Source organism: Malaya genurostris, chromosome 3 (assembly GCF_030247185.1).
Source record: "Malaya genurostris strain Urasoe2022 chromosome 3, Malgen_1.1, whole genome shotgun sequence".
NCBI lineage: Eukaryota > Metazoa > Arthropoda > Insecta > Diptera > Culicidae > Malaya > Malaya genurostris.
The window spans coordinates 120,184,560-120,210,026 of record NC_080572.1 but is presented as its reverse complement, the minus strand read 5'-3'; the positions used below and the strand labels follow the sequence as shown (position 1 = coordinate 120,210,026).

At 37.4% G+C, this 25,467-nt stretch overlaps 1 protein-coding gene across 9 annotated transcripts in view; it reads right to left on the bottom strand.

Annotated features, from left to right (window-relative positions):
* The window catches only part of LOC131434942 (small conductance calcium-activated potassium channel protein), an 880,455-nt gene that overhangs the window by 505,189 nt on the left and 349,799 nt on the right, over window positions 1-25,467 (bottom strand). The window lies entirely within an intron of this gene.

Below are 25,467 nucleotides of genomic sequence, written 5' to 3'. Positions count from 1 at the left end.
AGATCCGACTTTCGGTTCCGGTATTACAGTGAGAATAGTGAAAATTTTCAATTTCATGAGTATTTTTTCACTAGCGATGGTGAAACGAGGTGCACATTTTTATAAAACTTACTGCTAAATTAATCTAGTTGACGGATCTTATTAGTTAGTGAATTTATAAAACTACTTTGAAACTACTAGTCCCCGGTTTCCGCTTCCGAAAGCACCGATAATAGTGGCGAAAATCTCTAAAAACGAAACTCCCGTCGATTTCTCAGCAACGGTTAAGCCGTTTTTCACAATTCATTATTCAAATTAAAGCTCTCATTGTCTTTAAACATACTGTGCAATTTCATCCTGATCCGACTTCCGGTTCCGAAGTAATAGGGCGAGGAGTGTCATAACATTCAAATTCAAAATGACAATGCAGAGGGACGGGTATAGCGTTATGGGTAAGTCGATGCTTTTCACGTTGCCCACCTGAGTTCGATTCCCAACCCCGCGCGCATAGGGTCAGAAAACTTTTCTGGCCCGAAGAGGTGAATGACAACAATGTTAAAACCTCTGTAATGGAAAAAAAATGACGATGCAAAACTGGTACACGACGGTACGTGCGGCTTTGCTCCATTCACAGAGTGCTTTGTTCAATTTCGTATAGCGTGCAGGGTTTTCACATTAAAATTTATATTTTTCAAGTGAAAAATATGTGAATTTCTAATCCTTTTATTCAATTTGTACCTACTTGTTAGTGTTATTACAAGATCATGATAACGATGCTTTTCAATAAAAGTGAACTTATTGGCTTTCTCATATAGAAAGTTTATACAATATGTTCTATATAATTCGTCACAGTTCATCGAGCTGAGCAATGTATGTGTCTGTGTGTGAGTATGTGTCAAATAATGTCACTCATAAAAAAAATCTCGTAGTCCTGTATTGCTATTGAATTTCACACCGTCATTTACAGCGACGAAGGGTAAAATTCTTCTAGGCCATATTAGTTACTTACTCAACGAACCGACTTTGGCTATACTGGTTCCAAGTTCCTGGTTCCAAGTTCCTGGTTTCAAAAGAAACAGAAGTAGTTGTCAAAAAGTTGAATACGAGGCTCACTCTATTTTGATGTGGAACACATCTTTATTTTCTATATAGTGGTGCAAATCAGAAACCCAAGAAAAACTACACGTAGAAATGTGGTCAGGTTTTAAACACTTACAGCTCAGTCTACTTTGTATCAATTATTAATATTATTTCATCATTTGATAGGAAATATTTCTACGTTTCGATTTGAATGTATCAACCCACGTATTTTCATTTATATATGATTGAAATTTTGATTAGTAGCGAGCAGTGTTTATTTTGTCTGCTAAAAATCTCCGGCATACCGGATTTCCCTGCCATAGACGACGGTTTTGAAGGAGTAAGCGATGTATCGAAGAGAGACCTTTGCTCTGATTGGTCAATCGATGCAAAAGCGAAGCTGTTGGAAGCACGCGAATCTATAAATAGAAGCGAAATTAAAGCTAGCGTTTCAGTTCTAGTCGTAGCATGCTAGAGGTAGGTTGTTGCCAGACAGCAAGACAAAAACGTGCCATAAAACGATTTGAAACTTTAAGGGCTGAGGCCAGTTGTTAGCGTAAAACCGTGTGGCTCGCTGTACGTATTACATTTCTCTCCATGCTCTCTCGTAAATGTGTAAAAAAACTCTCGATGTGGCCGGGTGGCCAAGAAAGTTTTGATATTTTCGGTTACAAGTTTAACTACATCACATAAAATCCAATAAAGCTACCGCTTGTTTGGCAGCCTTGCTGAGCCAATTTTATTTCTCTCTCATGTTTCGTTACGTTACCAGGATACAAGAGCAGAAAAAATGGTGCCGCCATAGAAATGGACTTACTATTACAAAAATAACATTCAGTTAATTTTTATCGCGACAACATATATGTTTTTATGCACTAATCGCATCTAAACTAAATTATCTAGACATTGTCAGGATAGATTTTTGATCCATGCTTTTGAAGGCGAGATATTCAATGAACAAGTTGAATGTTGCCGTTTTCAGCTATGCAATTCTTCCTTCAGAAAAAAGACTTTCCTGACCGCTAATGACAATGAATCATTCTGAGATTTTCACTGAATAATCTGAACTAATTTTCTAAGATATTGGCAGTTGGGTTTTTTGATATTCGTCACCGTTTCTGAGAAAATCAGATTTGATGCGTGAAAATAGCCCTTTAAAACGCCCTAAAACACACTTGCGTCAGCCCTTAATTGGTATGCTCTGATCTTGTGTCATGCAAGCTCGTAATTGCATGTTATGTCGTTTCCCCATGAGAAATTGACAACTACCCCTGGATAACTTTTAAGTGCTTAAGATTAATTTCTAATTTATATTAGATGAACTCGATTGATAATGAGAAATAGTTTATCGCTTCAACCGAAATCGCAGAATGGTAGAGAAACTTAACGCTAAAAAACTGCTTGCATAAAAAACTTGAACACAAGCATGGCGAAGAAAAGCTTAATTATTGAAATCTCAAGTATGTACAAAGATATAATTGCATGCATTTTGGATAATGGTGTAATTTCGTCCATTATAAAACAAATTTAAATCAAGACAAATGATGTTCGGTAATGGTTCGGATTGATTGAACTTTTTGATAGTAGATCGTTAGAAATTTTGGTTGTCTTGTTCCTCATCAATGGCTCGAACAACCCCATGTGGCTGATCCTTGTAGTTTTCTTAGATCGATTAGAGATTTGATCGATTTCCACAAACAGACTCAAATAAAAGTTCCTACAGTCTCATAGGTTGCTGTTTATTTTCATCCGGGTCCGATTTCCGGTTCCAGAACCATAGGGTAAAGAGTGTTTAATCATTTAGTGCGACGATGCAAAACAAATAAAAAATTTTATCAACTTCACATAACTGTTTAGAATTTGAAAATGTTATGTTAGCTTATACCCAAAGAAAGTTTTCATATTTTATTCAAGTTTGAAAAAAAATTTCTTTCCAAAATCTTCTGGTGATATTTTTGAAAATATAAGTAATATGAGAAAGGCATCATTACACCACTAGGTGGGTTAAAACAAGTTTTTTTTAAATCAATGCCTCTCATCAAATAATGGCTCGTAGAAATAAAACATAGGGGAGACCGGGGCTAGTTGAGCTTTTCTGAAAAGGCTATTGTGCGCAGTGGCGACATCTATAATGATTTTGGTGAAGCATTAGGTCACCCATGTACCGACGTAATTTTAGGTGTTTCTGTGTTGTCGTTTGTGCAGGAGCACGTTTTTTCTTTTTTCGGCACTGGTGAGTAAATTTCTGTTTTTGTAAAGTAATACGTGTAACGTATTATAATTTATATTTGATTTACAAAAACATGATACCATTGGAAAGGGTATTCAAAACTTTACAAAATGGCATATTGGTTTTCAGTATAACCTTACTTTTATTTTTGTTAATCGTGATTGTTCTCGAAAACATTCATTGGGGTAGGTTGGCCGAGTTTCGAGCGGGGTTGGTTGGCCGAGTTGTAATTTTGGCTTAGAGTAAAGTGCACTTGGATATTCGTGAAATGTTATCCTCTTTTTGGACGGAATTTAATTGTAAGTTTATATTGGTGATCATATGGAAAAATATACATGAGAAATAAGTAATGGAAATAAATTAAAATCATTGACAAATAAAAATAACAGATTAGAATCAATAAAAGTTGGAAATTGTCGATAGAAATCGGAGGAGCGTCAAGGTCGTGAATCCCGAATTCATCCAAAATTTTAACAATTCTCTAATAAAAGCAGCATTGGAGCAGTAAAAAATAAAACCAAGTGTAAGCGCGTGGTGGAGGAAAAGGTAGAAAGGAAAGTTCACTAATGCGGTCGAAACTAATTCCAGAACAGTTAAAAAGACTCAAAAACCAAAAAGGGGAGCATTTACCACCGATACTCGAGCTTGTCGCGTTTTATTCATAACGGACCCTTTGTCTTGATATCGACATCAGATAGAGAGAGAGAGAGAGAGAGAGAGAGAGAGAGAGAGAGAGAGAGAGAGAGAGAGAGTTCCAATTGATAATTAATGCTGTTCAAATTTATTTTCGCCTACAGAAATATTGATTTTTTTTCAGTTCACAATCATTTTGCACTTTGAAAAAATTCAGGTACAATAGACTACACACTCCATTTACAAACTAAACGGGGGTTCGTAAATCGAGGAAGTTCGTGAAAAATATTTTACGTTATTTGGAATTTATTTCGTAAAAAAAGTTTTGTGTAAATAATGTGGGAATCGTCAATTATATGGTTATTTCTGGAACGGATGTAAAGAGTAGGTGCACGACAATGATGTTTGGGGTCGTTTCAAAAACCAAGATGGCGACTTTCGGTTTATTGATATTCATTCCCTGAAACCCCCTACAATACGAGTAAGGGTTTTCAAGAAATGTTGGACAGTGGACAAATTCTCTCTCCGCAACTCGTGGGATTTAAATGATTAAAACATTTCAAAAAATCCTTACATGGTTCGCTATAGGCGATTATAAGCCAATATATTTGGTTTCTTGTAGTTGTTGTACGGTTGGTGCTGGAGGTTGAATGTTCGTTACTCTAATTTATAATGGTTAGAGTGGCACAAATCAATCTCCAGCATAAACGTACAGCAACTATAAATCTATCCAGACTTCTGCAAGAAGGTAAAGCTTCTATAGCTTTGGTTCAAGAACCATATTTCCAAAAGGGAAACTTCTACGTTGGAAAATTGTTAAAGTCTTTTTTGCCTTCAACAAGAACGAGATGACTAAGCCACGTGAAATGCCTCGAGCATGCATACTTGCAAATAGTGCTCTAGATGTTTCTCTAATATCGGAGCTCACAACTCGGGATATTTGTGCTGTCACAGTTGGTATGACTATTAATGGCATAGACAGAAAATATGTCTATTGTTCGGCATATTTGCCGCATGACCAACCTTCGCCAAGCGATGACTTCAAAAAGGTTGTATCATACTGCTGCAAAAGTGATTTACCGCTTGTAATCGGCAGTGACATCAATGCTCACCATATCATTTGGGGCAGCACAGATATAAATTTGAGAGGCTCTGATATGATGGAATTTGTGAGCAGTACAAACCTGCACATAGTCAATGCAGGAAACCGTCCGACTTTTGCGAGATCTGGAATAGAGGAGGTTTTAGACGTAACTCTCTGCTCTGATAGAATTGCGCATGAGCTGGTGAATTGGCTCGTCTCCGATGAGCTCGAACCTTCGTTGTCTGATCATAAGTACATCTTCTTTGGTCATTCAAACGTTAAATTTGATATTATCACATATCGTAACCCCAAATCTACAAACTGGAACCTCTATGAAGAGGGCTTGGCGACTAGATTTTACGGATACCAACCAACAGTTGAAACCCCAAATTGATTTGAAAAATGTTGTCGACGAGACAAATTCTCTCATAGTTGCAGCATATGAAGAGGCTTGTCCTCTTCGGATTGTGCGAGCTACTAGAGGAACTCCTTGGTGGAATGCTGAACTTGCTAGACTAAGGAAACTATGCAGAAGAGCTTGGAACCACCGACGCAGAGATGGGTCGGAGGCATTCGTGTCGGCTCGAAGGGCTTACAAAAATGCTCTTCGATCGTCTGAGCGAAATAATTGGAAAAGCTTTTGCACAAATGTCTGTAGTCTCAACGAGACTAGCATATTAAATAAGTTACTTTCGAAGTCTAAGGACTTTAATGTCAGTTTCTTGAGAACTTAAGATGGTGAGCACTTGTCTGATGAAAGTGATGTACGGGTAGTTACGATTCTTGGGCCCTTGCTCGAAGTGTTGTGACAATTGAATCGGTCAAATGGGCAGTTGAGAGTTTTGCCCCGTACAAGTCTCCTGGAATGGATCGAGTTTTCCCAGTGTTACTGCAGAAAGGGTATGAACATTTCAAACATGTTTTGAAGAAAATACTTACTTTTGGTCCTGCGACAGGATATATTCCAAGAGCTTGGCAGGAAATAATTGTCAAATTTATTCCCAAAGGCGGTCGCGACACTTATGAGGAAGCCTATCAGTCTTAGCTCATTTCTTCCTAAAACAGTGGAACGCATAGTCGATCACTATATCAGGAATGTTAGTTTGAGCGTGCATCCGCTACATGGAATGCAACATGCTTACCAGCGTGGAAAGTCCACTACAACCCTGTTACATGATGTTGTGTACAACATTGAAAAAGAAATCTTGCTTGGGAGTTTATCTAGATATTGAAGGTGTCTTTGATAACGTGTCTTTCAATTCAATTCTGGAAGCAGCCCGTGGTCATGGCATACCTTCAAGTATCACAAATTGGATACACGCAATGCTTAGCAATCGACTTCTTTGTTCATCGCTTCGACAAGCAGAGATTAGAAAGCTGAGTGTCTGTGGGTATCCTCAAGGTGGTGTACTATCCCCACTTTCATGGAACCTAGTCGCTGATGGTTTGTTAAGGAAACTTAATAACCTTGGATTTCCGACTTATGGTTTTGCCGACGATTATCATATATTGATGACCGGTATAAGCATTAACACTATCTTTGATTTAATGCAGCAAGCCCTGCGATCTGTTGAACAATGATGTTTTCAGGTTGGATTATCTGTAAATCCGGGCAAAACATCAATGGTGCTTTTCACTCATCGTAGGATAATCACAGGAGCTAGTCCGTTACAGTTCTTCGGTTCAGAGGTTACTGTGGTCGATCAAGTTAAATACGTCGGGGTTATTCTTGATTCAAAACTGAATTGGTCTGCTTACGTTGACTTCAGGATTAAAAGAGCTTGCATGGCTTTCGGTCAATGCAGACGAGCTTTTGGAAAATCATGGGGACCCAAACCCAGATACATTCATTGGATCTACACAACTATTGTTAGACCAATTTTAGCGTATGGATGTCTTGTATGGTGGCAGAAAGGAGAAGTCGCGACAGTTCAGTCAAAGCTAAATCATCTCCAAAGGATGGTCCTAATGGCGATGACAGGAGCATTCACAACTCCTACTGCTGCTCTAGAGGCGCTACTATGCATTAAACCACTACATGTGTTCCTAAAACAAGAAGCATTATCTTGTGCATACCGTCTTATAGTTACAGGGCTTTGGAACAGTAACCCTTTAGATTATTCTACTAGCCCCACACTCGTTTGTGGTCTCAAATGGTTACGTGGGATGAGTATTTACTCGCTCCTAGTGACTTAACTCTCACATGCAGTTTTCCTTTCATAACATTCAATGTGAGCTATCCTCTTCGTGAGGAATGGTTGTCTGGTTGTCTGGAACGACAACTTGATGAACACATAGTTTGTTATACGGACGGTTCTCGGTTGAATGGTCGTGCTGGTGTCTACTGTCGTGAAATGAGGCTGGAGCAGTCTCATTCACTTGGTAGATACTGTACTGTGTCCCAACCAGAAATCTACGCGATTCTGTGTGGAGTACAATCGGCACTTCAGCAGAGGATCTGTGGTAAACGAATTTATTTTTGTTTCGACAGTCATGCAGCCTTAAAAGCACTCAGTTCAAATGATTCACGGTCGAATCTGGTGATCGCATGTCGAACTTAAATTGAAGACCTCAGTATTGCAAATGGGCTTATGAGTTGGCTAGAGCTGGTGCAACGAATGATTTCGTCGGTCCTGAACCAGCTTTATCACTTTCAACTAATTGGATAAAGCACAAGATTCGTTCTTGGGCTGCATCCAAACATTCCAGCTACTGGCGCAGCTTGCAAAGATTCAAATATAAAAATGTCAAAGTGTCTACTGCATGTTTCCAAGCATCATTGCAGATCTTGGTCAGAGCTCTGACCGGACATTGCAAACTCAATTATCACATGGCTACTATTCAACGTGCTGAGTATTATTCGTGTGATTTGTGTGAATGCGATTATGGTACTTCATATCATCTGATATGTAACTGTCCCGCATTGACGCCGCTACGTATCCGGGTTTTTGGTTCTCCATACATGGTTGAGTCTGTGTATGCGGAGCTAAAATTGAAGGATATTCTCTCGTTTCTCACCCAATGTGGTAAGGAGCTATAGTCAGAAGGGTTCATCGTTCTTCCTGGAGTGAATGAATCCCTTCTGTATTCACCTTAAATAGGGTTTAGCAGATTGTTTGGCATCCTTTATGGGGTACCGAATTTACTTCTGCTCGTACATACTGCGAATCGTTCTGCATTGTTCCGGGAGTGCAGAATGGTGTCGCTTTTGTAATATCTCGAAATCCTCTCGGGAATTTTAGGTTTTATTTACTGTGCATCGTTCATCAGAAAGTACGCACATAGTAACAAACCTAAATAGGTTTTACAGCAGACTGTTCGGGACCTCGTGGAGGTTCAGAATTTACTTCTGCTTCCACTAAATGTGATCCTCAGCAGATTGTTCAGCATCCCTTAGGGGTGCATAATTTACTTCTGCTTTTATGTGTTTTTGTGTCGTCAATTTTTCCCATCCTCCTAGTCCAAACCTTACCATTTCCTTTCAATCCTTCCCTCTTATATATCGGGAAAATGATGCTAAAAACAAATTGATGGCAAGGCACAAATCTCCAAATATTAAGGGGAACGTGCCATTTGAGCCAACTTGTTCTGATTCCTGAAGACAATTGGCAGATGATGGCGTGGTTTCAGTTACTGGACCCAAAGCTATTGATCTGCAAAAACCATTGCAAGATACCTTAGATAAATTGTCCGTTTGGGCTGTTCATCTGGGTATCGAATTCTCTGCGGAGAAAACAGAGCTAGTCGTCTTTTCAAGAAAGCATGATCCCGCGAAGCTTCAGCTTCATATGATGGAAAGAATGATCCAACAGGTTTCAACTTTAAAATACCTTGGGGTAGGTTTGATTCCAAATGCACGTGGGAAGGACACATTAGGTAACTGATAACGAAATGCCAACAAAGAGTATATTTACTTCGAACAATAACAGGATCTTGGTGGGGTGCTCATCCGGAAGATCTAATAAAATTCTATCAGACAACGATACTTTTAGTGATGGAATATAGATGCGTTTGCTTTCGTTCCGCTGAAAACTCTCATATTATCAAACTTGAGCGAATTCAGTATCGTTGTTTGCGAATTGCTTTACGCTGCATGCATTCGACACATACAATGAGTCTTGAAGTTCTGGCGGGAGCTTTTCCATTGAAAGATCGTTTATGGGAGCTTTCATCGCGACTGCTGATAAGATGTGAGGTACTGAATACCCTGGTTGTTAATAATTTCGAAAGGCTAGTTGAGCTTCAATCTCAAACAAGATTCATGACAGTATATTTCAACCATATGTCACAGGAAATCGACTCTTCAAGATATATTCCCATCCGTGACAGCCTCCTAAATGTCCCTGACTCAACTTTATTTTTCGACACATCCATGCAGCGCGAAGTGCATGGAGTCCCGGAACACCTACACACTTAAAAAAAACCTGTTTTAATCCACCTAGTGGTGTAATGATGCCTTTCTCATGTACATATAATATTGTGGTATTCCATTCAAAATTTATCTCTTCGATTTTTGAAACAAACCAAGAGATGGTTTGTGCATTAACTAGTATAACATACAGAATAAAACAATGCTTTGATTGCGTGAGTCATCCACATTTCCACAAACCAAAGAACCGACCACCAACTAACATGACACACAAACTCTTCTAGTACGCACTCTAAATTACGATTTAAATGTTTGTTGTATCCGAAAATATTTTAGGTCACGGTGTACAATATTGAACACACTTTACCCTATAATTCCGGAACCGGAAGTCAAATCCGGATGAAATTCAGGAATTCCGTATGGGACCACGAGACCTTTCATTTGAATCCAAGTTTGTCAAAATCGGTTCAGCCATCTCTGAGAAAACCTAGTGAGATTATTTGACACATACACACACACACACACATACATACACACACACAGACATTGCTCAGCTCGATGAACTGAGTCGAATGGTATAAGACACTTGGCCCTCCGGGTCAATTTTCACTAGTCGGTTTTTCAAGTGTTTGCATAACCTTTCTATATGAGAAAGGCAAACACATGTGATTTTACATCTTTTTAGATGCACATAAATGGAGCGTTGCAGCTCACGCAAATATACGTGGAAGTACATTTAATATTGTGTCTAAAACTCCATGCATGAAATTTATTGAAATAAAAAAAAAATAATACTGAGAGCCACAGTCGCGACTTGAACCGAGAATCGTTGGATCGCAAGTACGTCTGTTAATCGACCGAGACACAGAAGCATGCATCTGCTTGGCTGGTAAAAGGTGCATTTAAATTCATACAGTCGCACCTGCTAGCAGAACGCAAGTTACAGTCGAATCCAGTAAAATTCAAGCTCATCTAACATTAAGTCATTACAAATAAGATTTTCCGTCATTTGACACATTAGGTCTTTATGAATTCCATCGTATGAGGGATTAGGTCACCTGTAAAATTCATTTTTTTGGGTGTGTACGCTCGATGAAAATCCCAAAAATATTTACAAGTAAGTTCAGGCATATTGACTCTGAGAAAATATTTTACACGGACGGATCACGAATTGAAGAGGCTACTGGGTTTGATATATTCAACAATAATGTTTCGGTTTCATTTAGGCTTCAAGAACCTAAATCTGTTTATATAGCAGAGCTAGCAGCAGTTCAATATAGTTTGAGTGTAATCGTCACATTATCTCCAAACCAATATTTTCTCTTCACAGATAGTCTGAGCGCAATTGAAGCCATTGGGTAAAATAAAACAGTGCCTGAACGACATATTGAATAATAATTATCAAATTACTATAGTATGGGTCCCGGCTCATTGCTCCATTCCAGGCAATGAAAGAGCCGATATTTTAACCAAACGTGGTGCTGAGGAAGACTAAATTTATGAACGACCGATTGCTTTCAACGAATACTATAGAGCGTCTCGCCAAAGAACACTTGTCAGTTGTCAAGTTTCTTGGGATAAAGATGAGTTGGGTCGGTGGATGCACATAATTATTCCTAAAACATCAACAAAGGCATGGTTCAGGGGGCTGGATGTCAATAGGGTTTTCATTCGTGTGATGTCCAGACTCATGTCCAATCACTACACGTTAGATGCACATCTCCTTCGAATTGGACTTTCCGATACTAAGCATTGTGCTTGTGACGAAGATTACCGCGATATTGATCATGTCGTTTGGACATGCGTGGAGTATCGTGATGTCAGGTCCTAACTAATAAATTCTCATTTAGGGGTTAGCAAAATTTTGTGCTAGGGCACATGACCATTTTTCTTATTTTTACGTTTCGTCTTTGACTCATCAGTGCAGAGCAGTTCAAATTGAACAGCTTAGTGCTAAACTCGGCAGTTCAATTTGAACCGCTAAGCAGACGTAAAGTTTCTGCTATTTACAGAACACTTTTTGTTTTGCAACGGAGTGCAATGTCTTTTCTGACGTGCCGAACGAAAACGTGTTTTCGACTATTCCTGGCCGATGCAGGTTTGGTCATTTAGCAGTTCAATTTGAGCCGCTCTGCACTGATGAGTCAAAGACGAAACGTAAAAATAATAAAAACGGTTATGTGCCCTAGCACAAAATGTGGCTAACCCCTAAATGACCAAACCTGCATCGGCCAGAAATAGTCGAAAACACGTTTTCGTTCGGCACGTCAGAAAAGACATTGCACTCCGTTGCAAAACAAAAATTGTTCGTAAATAGCAGAAACTTTACGTCTGTTTACCGGTTCAAATTGAACTGCCGAGTTTAGCACTAAGCAGTCCAATTTGAACTGCTCTGAACTGATGAGTCAAAGACGAAACGTAAATATAATAATAAATTCTTTTCGTACCCAAGGTAAACCATCCAATGTCCCAGTTCGAGACATTCTTGCTTGTCGTAAACTTCCTTACATGAATCTTCTTTATCATTTCATTAAGACCATTTAAGTTTCAACTACTTTTTTTTAAATTTTTTAATGTTAGCCTCCTTCCACTTCCATGAGTTTAACCAATAGGCAGTTATCTTACTTTTAAAGTGACTTATTGATACAAACAAACCTGAAATAGTTATAAGATCATGAACAGGTATTTTTATTACTACGGCGAAGAAAAACTAATGAATATTGCCTTATGAAATAAACGTATTGATAAAAAAAATAATGTGACGAAAACACTGCAATTGAAATAAAAACGTGAAAAACACGTACAAAGTTCAAAATGCTCCGAATCGCAATAAACGAAAGAATACGGAGGGAAAATCACGTGCACGGAAGCTCTACAAGCGGATGTTGACAATACCGCATTTTCTCATTAACGTTGACGAAACGTACGTGAAATGAGACTTTCGGCAGCTTCTGGGACACCTGTTTTTCACTGCTCATCATAGGTTTGGTGTCTCAGAAGATGTCCAAATGGAGCGGCGAAGCACTCCGTTTGTGACATTCGGGACGACCAACAGACAGGAATGCTTTCCAAAAGCGTCTACTTTCACTTCTAAAGTCACACCATGGTCTTACGCTTTTCTGGTCGAAATTAGCCTCGAAAATCGAATAGTTTTTCGACCATCCAATCAACTATAAAAACAAAGTAAAAAACTAGTGTAACTACCCTATTGACAATAAAAATTCTTCCAGGCCGGGACTCGAGCGTAAGGCAAATGCTTGTGAAACCACACGGATAAAAATCCATTGCCGGTACCTACAACGTGATATGATTAAGAACATGTCTTCTCGTGGGATCAAATCTATTATTCATGATATTATAAGTAAAATTATTTAAATCATGAAATTTTTGTGGAAGATGAGATATTGCTCATGATCTGAATCATTTTGCTTATAAAATCATCAGTAATAGGTATGATATCATGAGAAGACATGTTTCATGAATTTAATGATGCTTTAATCATGGTACCGGCAAAATATTTGTATCCGTGCAGCTAATTATTTTCAGCTGAAAGAAGTCAAGACGATTGCAACTATATCGATGAATACCTTATTCATTATCTCACTAATGGAATTCTTTTCAGTTTTCCCATGCATGGTTATCGCCTTTTTCTATTGCTGATGTAATATTTCATGACAAGCTTACCAAAACCTCGGTGGTATATCCGTGGAAAGCCGTACGTATGCTTATCAGTTCATTCTATCTATTTCCACTACGCCCCTTACTTTCGTTTACTTCTAGCAGTGTAAACATTTCTGCATATTTATCCGATGCACAAGCCAGTGATGTGTTAGTGGGGTAATGCATTTACTCAACTCATGGTCTGAGAAACAACGTGATATGATTATGAACTGATGTTGCTTGACACTTACTCAGAGAAAACCGTTGGTCGTAGGGAAAATTACGAGCAAGAGAGAAATTTCTCTTTGTTCGAAAAACCGAAATCTTTGCATTGGCAATTTCTGTGGAGTCATGTGAAAAATGAGCCGAGGAAAACTCGACAGTTGGACAGGTGGCAGGCGTTTAAAAATCCAACGCTGGCTGTCAAAATTTTCGAAATAGAAGGGCTATTGCAGTTACATACATTTGGAAGTGGCGGTGAATGCAGTTTGGCATATATTTAATTCTAGTAGTTGTAAATCATCATCGTTTTTTACTCAATCTAAATAAGACGGCTTTCACCTATGCACTTTTCCTGAACAATATTTCTGAACTTTCAGCTCATGTTTGTAAGACCTCATTACAAACGGCATATGTCAGCAAACAGGATTAAAAATTGAAACCACTTTAGTGCGCATCGTTTGGGAATTTCCGCCCATTAACACTTTCGCTTTCTACCGATCGGTGCTCGGAAATACCCTTATGCCATTGGTTGCGTGTCGGCACGTTCTTTATAAATTATTTGCTTTTTCCGCAGTAAATGGGTATGTGGAGCGCTCTGCAACATCACTGGCTTTAATCGGTTACCGTGCCTTTGATCGCGTGAATGTGTGAATTAGTTTTTCTTTTATTTCCAACTTCATCATGACGTCTCCAGGGATTTTGTTTTTCGTGACCAAAATATTTCATGAAGAATTCATGTTTGAAATCCATTGTCTACAAAAAGGTCAGCAGTTGAGGCTTTTAACACGTTTGTTATTCGAAACAACACTCTAGTTGATGGAGCAATTTTCGGTGTAATAATTATGGTTTAATATATTATCCTATGATACCCACAATGAAAATGGAGCCTTTAATTATGTATTTGACTAAAGTCTATCAGATCGGAACTAATTGGTTCAAGTGACACGTTCCCCTAGTGAACTCATATACCTCTAAGCGCCTATTAGAGTTGGCCAGTTGTATTGCTTCCCAGAGTATCTTGAGATCTCTTGGGTCATAAGGTGGATCCAAGGTTGTTTTTATCGTATCAATGAACGCTCATTCACCACTCTTCAATCCTATCATATCACTCATACACAAGCTGAAAAAAGTTAGAGCCCCCAAATGAATATAGTTTATATCTGAACGCACCCTGATCTCAAAAATATTTATCACTGCATTCATATGTTAATTAATACGCAATTGCTTGATTCAGATGTTCATTGTAATTTTGCGATCTGACTAAGCGCAGGGAGTTAAAACGTATGATTCAATCATTTTGTGATCGAGTTTTACTGCGATTGAGAGCAAAATGAATCAAAAGACGAAAACTCAGAAGGAAAAGATCTTACAAGTAATTAAAAAAGTTCAGGAGGAGAAATCGTATTATATCGTTGTGCTGGAGACGTCGATATTGTTAAACAATACTCTTATGAGCAGAAACACTGTTTTCTTGCTGGTAACTTTAAACGCCATTTCCGGAACAATCATCCGAACGTCCTAAAAGAACTGGCACTGAATCAACATGTTGAATGTCCTAAAAGAATTGGTACTGATATTGGTATTTGGTATTGGTTCACGTCACATCCTTCGCTCAGAACTCAGCAAAAAAAAAGATTAATGGTACATTCTTTTGCGATACTTGCAAGCTCTCAAGTTCAAACCCTTATTGATTGCCTTGTATGGTCAAGATCTATCGCTAGGTTAGTATCTCCATTTAATTGGACTAGTCACCCAATCATGTTCATTTCTTGTTGAACTGTAGATTTGAAAATCATTGGACATTTATCGACCGTTTCTGTGGTGCTTTTAAACCAATATATGTATTAACCCTCAAACTATAGAAGGATCATGTCTCGCTTTCCGATTTTTATTCCGAATGGTTAATATGCCAGGCAGAACTGCACGTAATTAAAAACGAATGCAACGGCAGACAAGTTAATAAAATCAATAGAAATACGAATTCAGAAGCTGAGTTATAGTATGGCATTCAAATCTTGCTTACATTTCGACCCACGGTTTTATTGCAACTCAGCGACTCTGCCGTTAAAGACATCATGTTTCTGAATATGAATTCAAATGTATTACCAGAAGTTGTGAAAATATTGCAAAAAGACGGCCATATTACTTTATAAGCTTGAACACCGAGGTGTAATATCCTTTGTGATGTCTCGGGCGTAAACGAATGACGACTGGCTACTGGTCACCGCAGAGTTTGAACATTTAGGGGTTTTTTGGTTTGTGCAAAAAAGCACACATTTTGTTTCAGCTTTCTTTGCGTTTCGCCTTCGGCTCGTCAGTGCTTAAAACAGTTCAAATTAAACTGTCATCTCCTCCTAGCAGTTCAATTTAAGCCGCTAAGCAGACGCAAAGCAAGGTCGGTGCAAGGTCAACATTTTGTGTTTTGGTCGCGAACTTTCCCATATCGGCAGATGTTTGAATATGTTAATCTGGAATTCCTGAGCATGGAGAACGACGAAACAAAAATAGGTTGTATATATCTAGTGATATAAAAAACAGGTGAAATCGATTTAAAAATATAGGTTTAATAATTTTCCATTATTGTTGAACGATAATTCTCTTGTTATTCGAATTAATGACATTCATCTTAGAGTCATCTCAATGTTACGACCGGAGCCGTCCGATACTCAGATCATTTAAATTATGGAAATAAACAAAGTAGAGAACCCCGTAAGTATTGAACGTCACTAGTGGTGAAAATTTTTTGTTTTATTCAGCTTTTTTGATGTGGAACACATCTTTATTTTCTATATAGGGGTCAAATCAGAAACACAAGAAAAAACACACGTAGAAATGTGGTCAGGTTTTCAACACTTACTGCTCAGTCTATTTTGTATCAATTATTAATATTATTTCATCATTTGATTGGAAATATTTCTAAGTTTCGATTTGAATGTATGAAGTCACGTATTTTCAATTAGATATGATTGAAATTTTGATTAGTAGCGAGCAGTGCCCTATTTTTTCTGCTAAAAATCTCCGGCATACCGGATTTCCCTGCCATAGGCGACGGTTTTGAAGGAGTAAGCGATATATCAAAGGGAAAGCATCGCTCTGATTGGTCAATCGATACAAAAGCGAAGCTGTTGGAAACACGCGAAGCTATAAATATGAGCAAAATTATAGCTAACGTTTCAGTTCTACGTGTAGCTTCCCACTTAGAAAAAAACGTTCAACGGTGGTCCTTCATTGGTCCAATACGTTGGATCATTGGTCCAATGAAAGTCCAATCAATCGTTCAACGGGAGGCCAACACGGGACCTTCGTTTGCCGATTTTGAAACAGAACGTAGAACCGAATGCCATTTTTTTCGTTCAACAAACCCGGCAGACAGAGGTCCATTGTTGAGCCACTTTTAACATGAGAAGTTGGAGCCCCGTTGGACTAGTTTTACTGCAGAATTTCTGAAGCTTTTTCCACTTATTTGATTAAACTAACAATACATACCTTAACAATACTTCTACTTCACGTAGAATAGCAACAAATTTTCTTTCTATGTAAAGGTAACACTTAATTTTCACACTATTTTTGCAAGACAAAAAACAACAACAAACCGTTCCAGCAAATTGAACGAATATTTCGTGCAATATGTCGTTCAACAAGCGCTCAAAAACCAACAAAATTGAACGGCCTGCTGAGAGGGATACTAGAGGTAGGTTGTTGCTACACAGCAAGGCGAAAAGTGTCATAAAACGATTTGAAGCTTTAATTGGTATGCTCTGATTTTGTGTCATGCAAGATTGGATGAAATCCCATGATATGTCGTTTCGCCTGAGAAATTGACAACTACCCCAGGGTACATTTTGAGTGCTTAAATTAATTTCTAATTTATATAAGAAGAACTCGATTGATAATGAGAAATAGTTTATCGCTTCAATCGACATCGTAGAATGGTAGTAATGGTAGAGAAACGCTATAAAAATAACTGCTTGCATACAAAACTTGAACACAAGCTAATAGTATATGCCCTGGTTTCAGTATAAAACCTGTCCTCTCTGCATTGTAAATACGATAGCTCTCAATGATACGTAGATTATGCCATATACTATACTAACTATTCTTGAAAATGGTACTGTCGTTTAGGCTTATTATTGTTAACTCGACATCCAACGCGCCGAAGCCATTCAGCATAGGTTAAAGTGTTAATATATGCCCCCTTAAGAAAACATTGTGATATTTCTAAATGTACTGATATATTTTCTTCGAGAATGTATGTATTTCTTTGCAATGCGACTGAGGAACATAATTTTCAATGATTTCGGAAGAAGTGATGAGAATTGATTGATATAAACACATTTTCCAAAACGACCACATTCTCAGTTTTTTCGCTTGCCGTTGGCATAATGCCCCAGCAACCGTATAATATGCCTCACAACAAATCAGTGGTATGCCCCACAACAATGAAGCAATATGCCCCTTGAAATGCCGGTATAGAAGAAAAGCAGATAAAAAAGTTATTTTTTGCATCAGAAATCAATTGCATAATCAATTAATTACAATTGGAAATCAACATTTTTTATCCTCCCAACGCTACTTTTTGTTTTAATAACCGTTATAAATCTTTAAAACAATATTTTAACTCGAAGCATACTGTTGAATCGAAGGTGGGACATAATGTCCATAGAGTGATTGTTATGAGAAAATTCGTATATCAAAGAAATGGCTTTGTTTCTCTAGATATTTATACTGTATATAGAGACATTAGCACTGCGGAAAGTTAATTAATAAGTTGCAACCGACCATTAGACGTTTTACACGATTAAAATGCTTGTTTAGTCGAAGCAAAACCTTACATCAAAAAGCTATCTAATGATATTTTCAGTTTTTTCATATTTTCCATCAAACCACAACTGCCAAACTTGCATACCAGAAAGATCTTACGAAAAGATAACATTAGAGATAAAACTTTTGTATAGAAAAATCTTGAATACTTAAAAAAGGAAGGGGGCGTTTTGGCCAGCATGGGTAGTTAATAACACTTTCCCCTACACTTCTTCGGTTACTTTTCATAGTCTCTTTTGGAGGGATCCCTACAGTCTTTCCAGTCATCAGAAGCGTTATAAAGCGACTTGCTCTATTTATCCGTTCACCGAAATGTTTCATAGCCTAGCCGATTTTGTTACAATCTCGAACAGGTTATTCTGACTTGTTACAAAAACTGAATTTAAAAACATCTTCTCGAAGAAACCATTTTGATAAGTCAACCTTGAGTTGCAATTCCAAAAATTCCCAGCCCTGAACTGCACACTAACGTTACCAGGGGCAGAGTTTTTTCACGACTATTTACACTATTTGATCTGTTTTGAACTCCGGAACATTCTTTCCGAAAACACCAACATTTTATGTCATAAAATATTAAAGATAAAACAGAATCAATTCAATCAACAGATTTTTTTTTCCAGAAGACAAAATCGCTCTAAATCTTTTAGTTTTCGAACTGGAGCATTATTTTGATATTGAAATAATTATAATCAGATCCTGCTTGGTTGTAGAAGCATACATAGAAACCTCACATTTCAGAAAGTCCCAAACATTCTCAATAGGATTCATGTTAGGAGCAGTACCGTAGTGAAGGTGAGGCAAGTGAGGCGACCGCCTCCTGCGCCAACAACCGGGGGCGCTAAATCAATATGAAAAAAACGTACAATTATTTTATGAAAAATTAATTTCTTGAGGATTTTTTCGGGAAAACTTTTTAAACTAGATTAAGTTTTAGATTAGTACTAAACTGCTACAAAAATCCGTTGAGATACCGCCATGGTCATTATCATTCATAAAATGTAAAATGCAATTCAGAATACATAGCCGCCGTTCAGCAACGACCGTAACAATTATTTTTCATGAACAAGAGACGCTCTCTTCTTGATTGTGGTTGTTAACTTGGACCTACCAAAGATCTAATTCTCAGAGAGCAAACCTGCGAACCCCTTAAAAAGCAAAAATTAAACAATCTGAAAGGTTCCCTGAAAAGGATTAACATTCCCGAAAATTGACTATTAATCAAATGTGCAAGTGCGTAGATATCTATACTACTGTTCACTGAACTGATATCGTACGTTTTGACGTAGGACTACTCTTTGAATTCTATATAGGAATGCGAAACAGTGATCAGGTCGCATCGAGTCAAAGAAATAAAACTATATATTTGTGATAATTGGTTGTCGAAACTTTAATAAATAACGAACAATGTATGATTTCAATCTTCACCAAGTCGTAGTCATAGCTTCCCCTAAATAAGACGACAATTTCGTATGCATTAAATCTCTTTGCAGTTCGCGTAGAATGTACGCGATCATTTAAACTGAGCCTCTTACCACAGTCGAAATTAGTATTGAATCGAATTGCATTCTGTGCGATTCGTTTGTGACGTGGAAAAGGATTCTATGCTCATCAGGTTTCTGTGGGTTTTACTGCGCTTTTTGTCTTTCATGAGAGGCAATGATTTTTGTAGGAGTTCTGCTGATTTTTTTCATTCGAGATGCTGAACGCTGGGTATTTTGAGATCTTCGAGATCGTAAATTTATTTTTGATGCAAAATATCTTAAAATTGCCTTAAACGTCGAGGTAACACCAGATTTCGACATTTTATGCAATTCTGAGACAATCGACAAAAAAGAAAATCGATTCCGGAGTTCTAGAGTCGATTTTTATTTAACAAAATTTTTTGACTAGTTCTCGAAGTTTAAGATATTTTAAAGACTTTGGTATCAACAAAGAGAATTTTCGATTTCGAAAATCTCAAAATTCCAGTTCGGAAATCTCAAAATTCCATTTTCGGAAATCTCAAAAATTCAAAGTTCCAGAAAATCGATTTTAAAAATAATTTTGTTTTGTATGCCACTAGATATCGTCGTTTCATGCAATTCAAAGACATTTACCATAAAAAAATATTTAGATTTCTGAAATCTCAAAACTACCATAGTTAATTTTTTCCTTTGTCAATTTATTCAACTTATTTTCGAGATTACACTAGATCTCGATGTTTCATGCAATTTTATTACATTTGGCATGAAAATAATTACTTCAACCTCAACCAGCCACCGGCTGAAAGTCTCTTTAATAAAGAAAACTAACTAACTAACTACTTCAACCTCAACATTTTCCTGAGTTTTAGAGTCAATTTGGAAATTTTAGATCTCCTTTCAGGAAAAAAAAATTTTTTTTTGGATTTTAAGTTCCCCAAGTTTTAAATTCTAAGACATTTGGCATAAAAAATACCATACCATTCTAAGATAACGCAACGTTTTATTCAGAAACATAGCATGCTTCGGGAAGCATGAACGAATAATAATAAAACGAAAAAAAAATCTAAATCTTTTGGTCCTGGTTTCAGCTCTTCAACTCAAGTTCCAGTTCCAGAATTTGAGTTTAGAATCTAGGTTTCAGATTTCATTCCCAGAACGTAGGTACAAATTCAAGATCCAGAACCCAGGTCTCGAATGCTGGTCCAAATTCTAGGTTAAAAATTCAAATCCAGAAATCGGATACATAGTCCAGGTTTTGAATTAACGTTCAGGAGTCAAGTCCAGAACTCCGGATTCTAGAACCAGAATCCAAGTTCAAAATCCAGTTCTCAATTCAGAATCCAGGTCCAAAATTACTTTACAAAAAAAATCCGAAACAGATTTAGAATTCATGTCCAGAGTTCAGATACACAATCCAGTTATAGAATTCTGGTCTAGAATTTAGGTACCGAAACCAGATCCAGATTTAATTTTAGGATCTAGAATTCAAGTCCAGAATCCAGAATTCTGGTCCAAAATCCAAATCCACACACTTAAAACTGACTCTCGAGCTCAACATATTGAAATGCCGAATTGGATCGGCATCACGACATTATACTGATTCTTTAGTAATTCACATGCTCTTTTCCGAAATTCGTTAATGTAATATGCTGATATCTCAGTAAAGCGCGTTCTTTTGCCGAAGTTTGGCATAATACTATGCTGAGCTTGTCAGTAAGCAACAAATATACCGAAATCAGCAACTCCATTTGCCGAGATTTCGAACAGTTTCAGGTAGCTTTTACTGAAACTCGGTGAGGCACTTATCATCTAATGTCTCTTTTCGATTTTGCAAAGCATCACGTCGCCGTTCCTCGTGGAGCTAGAAAAAAATTGGAGTGACGAAATAAATTTGTATATTTCGTGCAAAGATAAGTGAAATAAAAAACTATCTACAATGCATATATACTTATAAATATATGCTTATTTAAACGTAGAGGCGTTAATGAGCACTAGAAATTGTGTTCAGTCGTGATGTTTTCTTTTGGAGTTCTCTTGTCTAAAGATTAAAATCAACATTAATAAAATATCCTCTTTCTTCCACCTTAGCTTTTATACAATAAAGAAGAGCAATTCTTTCTTCGTTCAATTACTGATGACTCGGCCATTCATGATCGCTTTTGCCGAACTAAAAGCGAAATTTCTACTGGCTAGTCCGGCAATAATTCATTGTTCACAAATTTAGGATTGTCGAGATTCTCAGTCATTATACATTATCGAGCACTCAGCTGTGCAAATTCAGTAATAAAATTTAAGTGTGCAGAATCAAGATTCAGGATCCAGAGTTCTACTCCGAAGTTTAGTTAAGATTATAGGCACAGATAGCAGGTCCAAAGTGTACGTGTAGAATTTAGGCCCAAAATTCAGATCCAGAGTTAATGTTCAGAATTGAGATCCAAAATTCGTTTCCAAAATCCAAGTGTTGAGTCCAATATCATGCTTCATGTCCGAAATCCAGTTTTAGAATTCATGTTCAAAATACATTTCCAGAATCCAAGTACTGATGCAGAGTCTAAAATTTGTGTCCAAAATTCAACTCCTGAATCCAGTCCTATAATACCTTTCCAGAACTCTGGTCTCAATTACAGGTCCAGAAATCAGATGCAGAATCCAGGTCCTGAATTGAAGCTCTGAACCCAGGTACAAAATTCATTCCCAGACGCTAGAACCAGAATCCTGGTCTAAAATTCAGTTCCTGATCCAGAATTCATTTACAGAATCCTACTCCAGAATACAAAACTCAAATGCATGTCCAGAATTCAGAGACACAATACAGTCCTAGAATTCTGGTCCAGAACCCAGACTCCCAATTCAGGTTCATAATTCAAATCCAGAAATCGGATGCACAATCCAGGTCCTGAATAAAAGTTCAGATCTAAGGTCCAGAATTCATTCCTAGAATTCCTAGAACTTGAATACAGCTCCAGCATACAAATTTATAATTCAGATATAGAATCAAATTCTATAATTCTAGTGCAGAATCTAAAATTCAGGTTCAGAATCCAAGTCCAGAATGCAGGAGTAAGTCGAGAGTTCAATATAAGGATCAGGTTCATAATTCATTTTCAGAATTTAGCTTTATATTCGGGATTTCTGAGCTACAAGTATTTACAAAAATTGAAAATGTTACTTGAGATAACCTTACAGGAAAATGAAATAATGTGTGTTCGTCTTTATGGTGTTTGTTAAAAAATTGGAGGGGATTATTTTTGAGTTCGCCTCGGGCGCCAGAAATGTTCACTACGGCTCTGGTCAGGAGAATCATGCCAGGCCAATCACGAACGGCGATTTCTTTCTTTTCTAAATACGGTGATAAATTTGAACCGGAAGTGACTTTGACAGCTGGATGATCAGCATGACAGTTATCCACTAGGACAGGACCTGACAATTGTTAATCTACTTCGAGAGCCAGTTTCGGACCAGTTCGTGATTGGTTGAAATTGACATAAGCAAGTACATGTTTCGTGAAATCAATATTACTGCAGGGTGGTATAAAAAGTGTTGTCAGTATCGTCGTTAACAATGTAGTTTTATATTGCATATTTTGTTTTTCGGATCATCTTTTTAAAATTATTGATTTCAATAGGATTTGAGTTCGATTTGTTTTTAAGTACTGTGAACGTGGAAAGTATACAATTACATTTAACAATCACTGGATGATACAAAGAGAAAGTCTGAAATCTCGAAGCACCAAATCTTTGGATACTTCTAGTTGTTAGTATTTTTCTCAAATTGAATAATTTGGATACTTTAGTTAATAAAGCTGCAAAAATTAACTACCCAAAAATGTGTTTTAATTTTTTTTAACTGTCTCAACTAAACGTTTTCTTTAAAACAAGCATCTGATCAAAGTGAATTTAGAGCTATATTTTTGGCTGATATAACATTTGTCTAAGTGTTTTCAGATGATAAATAATCGCATGTTATAAGGGGAGAAGCTTCTCAGAATGAATAACTATCTCTACTGGCAACAGTGATCGCGAGGAATGTATTATTTATAACAGGGAGCAACCGGAATAAGAAGAGTAATATTTTTCTGGGAAAAGAAGCCAATTGTCTGGTCCTATCCAAGATTATCCCTATTGGCAAATGTGACATACAAAAAACGCCATTCACTAACTATACAATAATATGGCCCCTAAGATATTCGTGCATCGCCTGCAGTCTATTTTTCATTGTAAATAACAAACTGATGTTCCTAACAAAATAGTTTATGTTAAGAATTTTCTTGATGGCGCAGTTCGGAAAAATTCCGACAATCAGAATACAGCAATAACCACGACAATTACATACGATTCAAATTTCGGTTCTCGGCCAAGAATGTGCTTCCGCAGAACCGAAAATGACCATTAAAGCAATGAAACAAATGCTGACTATTCGAGTCATTTGAGGTTTCAAGTGTTGATGTTTGAAATAAATGGCATTTCGACAGTCATTTTGCTTTATTCTATCTCGGAAATCAAATTAGGTCTTTCGTTTCCATGAATGGCGACAATCGCACTAGTTTTGACTTCCGTTTATTCTTGTGACCTGCAATGCGATTGTCCCACTCGACTCTCGACCGTTGTTTCGAGCTGGTTTCGAGTATCATTTTTCTTTGTTGAATAAAGGAAGCCAAACCAACAAAGAGGTGCTATAAAACTGTCTGGTGTAAACATTATGTTATTTATTAAGTTGCGCGAATGTGGAAAACTATGTGGAAATGAAAGTCAGCGGAGTCCAGTGAACGAGTGCAAGCAGGTACGCATTAGACTAAGGCGGGAAAAATATAAGTCAATGGTCTCGTTAGTGGCAGTAGCAATGTAATATTACTGAGTATCAAGGTGAATTCGACCATGAAATCGAAGGTTAAAGTGTTTCTCGGGAGATGTTTTTGCGTGCCAGTCAACAAACGAATTTGACATTAAGGTCACATATATAACATTTGCAACATTATTTCGTCGGAGCAGAAAAAACAACATATTTTTGGATCTGATAACAATCTTCTCTTGCGAACTTCTGCTGGCACATGCTGTAATTAATTTTCACACTTCTATAAAAAATGACAACAAGCCAACTGGCAGAGTATCAAGTAATTAATGGAATTCATACAGTAGATACTTTGTCATGGTAGCGTCAAGTGAGAGTAGCTCAATTACCGCCCCATTTCATCGACCTGCCTGCGTGGAAAGAAGCTGACGCTCCGTTTTGTCAACTCGAGCTTGCTGGATTATTTCACATGGGTTTTACTTTTAGATGTAATTTTTCACCCCGTTAGAGCAGAAGAAATGATTGTCGCAAAATGGAAATCTAATCCTGATTAATCAGAGACAGTTAGGCAATACTATAGTTATAATTTACGGGCAGAGCTCGTTGTTTTGGTAGCTAGGCTACACGTGAAAATGGCTTTCTTGATTACATGTTTAAAGAACACACACACGAGCGACATTGTTCCTTGTTTCTTGTTTGAATTATGCAAACATGCCCAACAAGTTACATGCACCAGGAGCGAGGTGTTCCAGTTTTATTAAACCAACTTAGGTTAAACGGATGAGTGAGAAAGATGTGGGCCGGTTTGGAAACATTACCTACGTATAAAACCACAAACAAACAAAAACAAAGACACGTTAGTAAAACTTAGGCAACCGGTCAAATTGACCATTTGTACTCCGATCAATTTCGGAATAAATAAAACGGATTCAGTTGGTTGGAATGGTATAAAAACGAACAGACTTGAGAGCATATCCATAATCGAGCATACTCTTATGTTGATATAATTGGGTACGTCAGTTGCCATATGGCATGTGAGTGGAAACTATCATGCACATCAATTCTGTTGAATAAAGTTTTTTTAATACACAGTATATTGGAACAGGACAGGAGTAAGCGATAGAAAATGTTTGCGGGT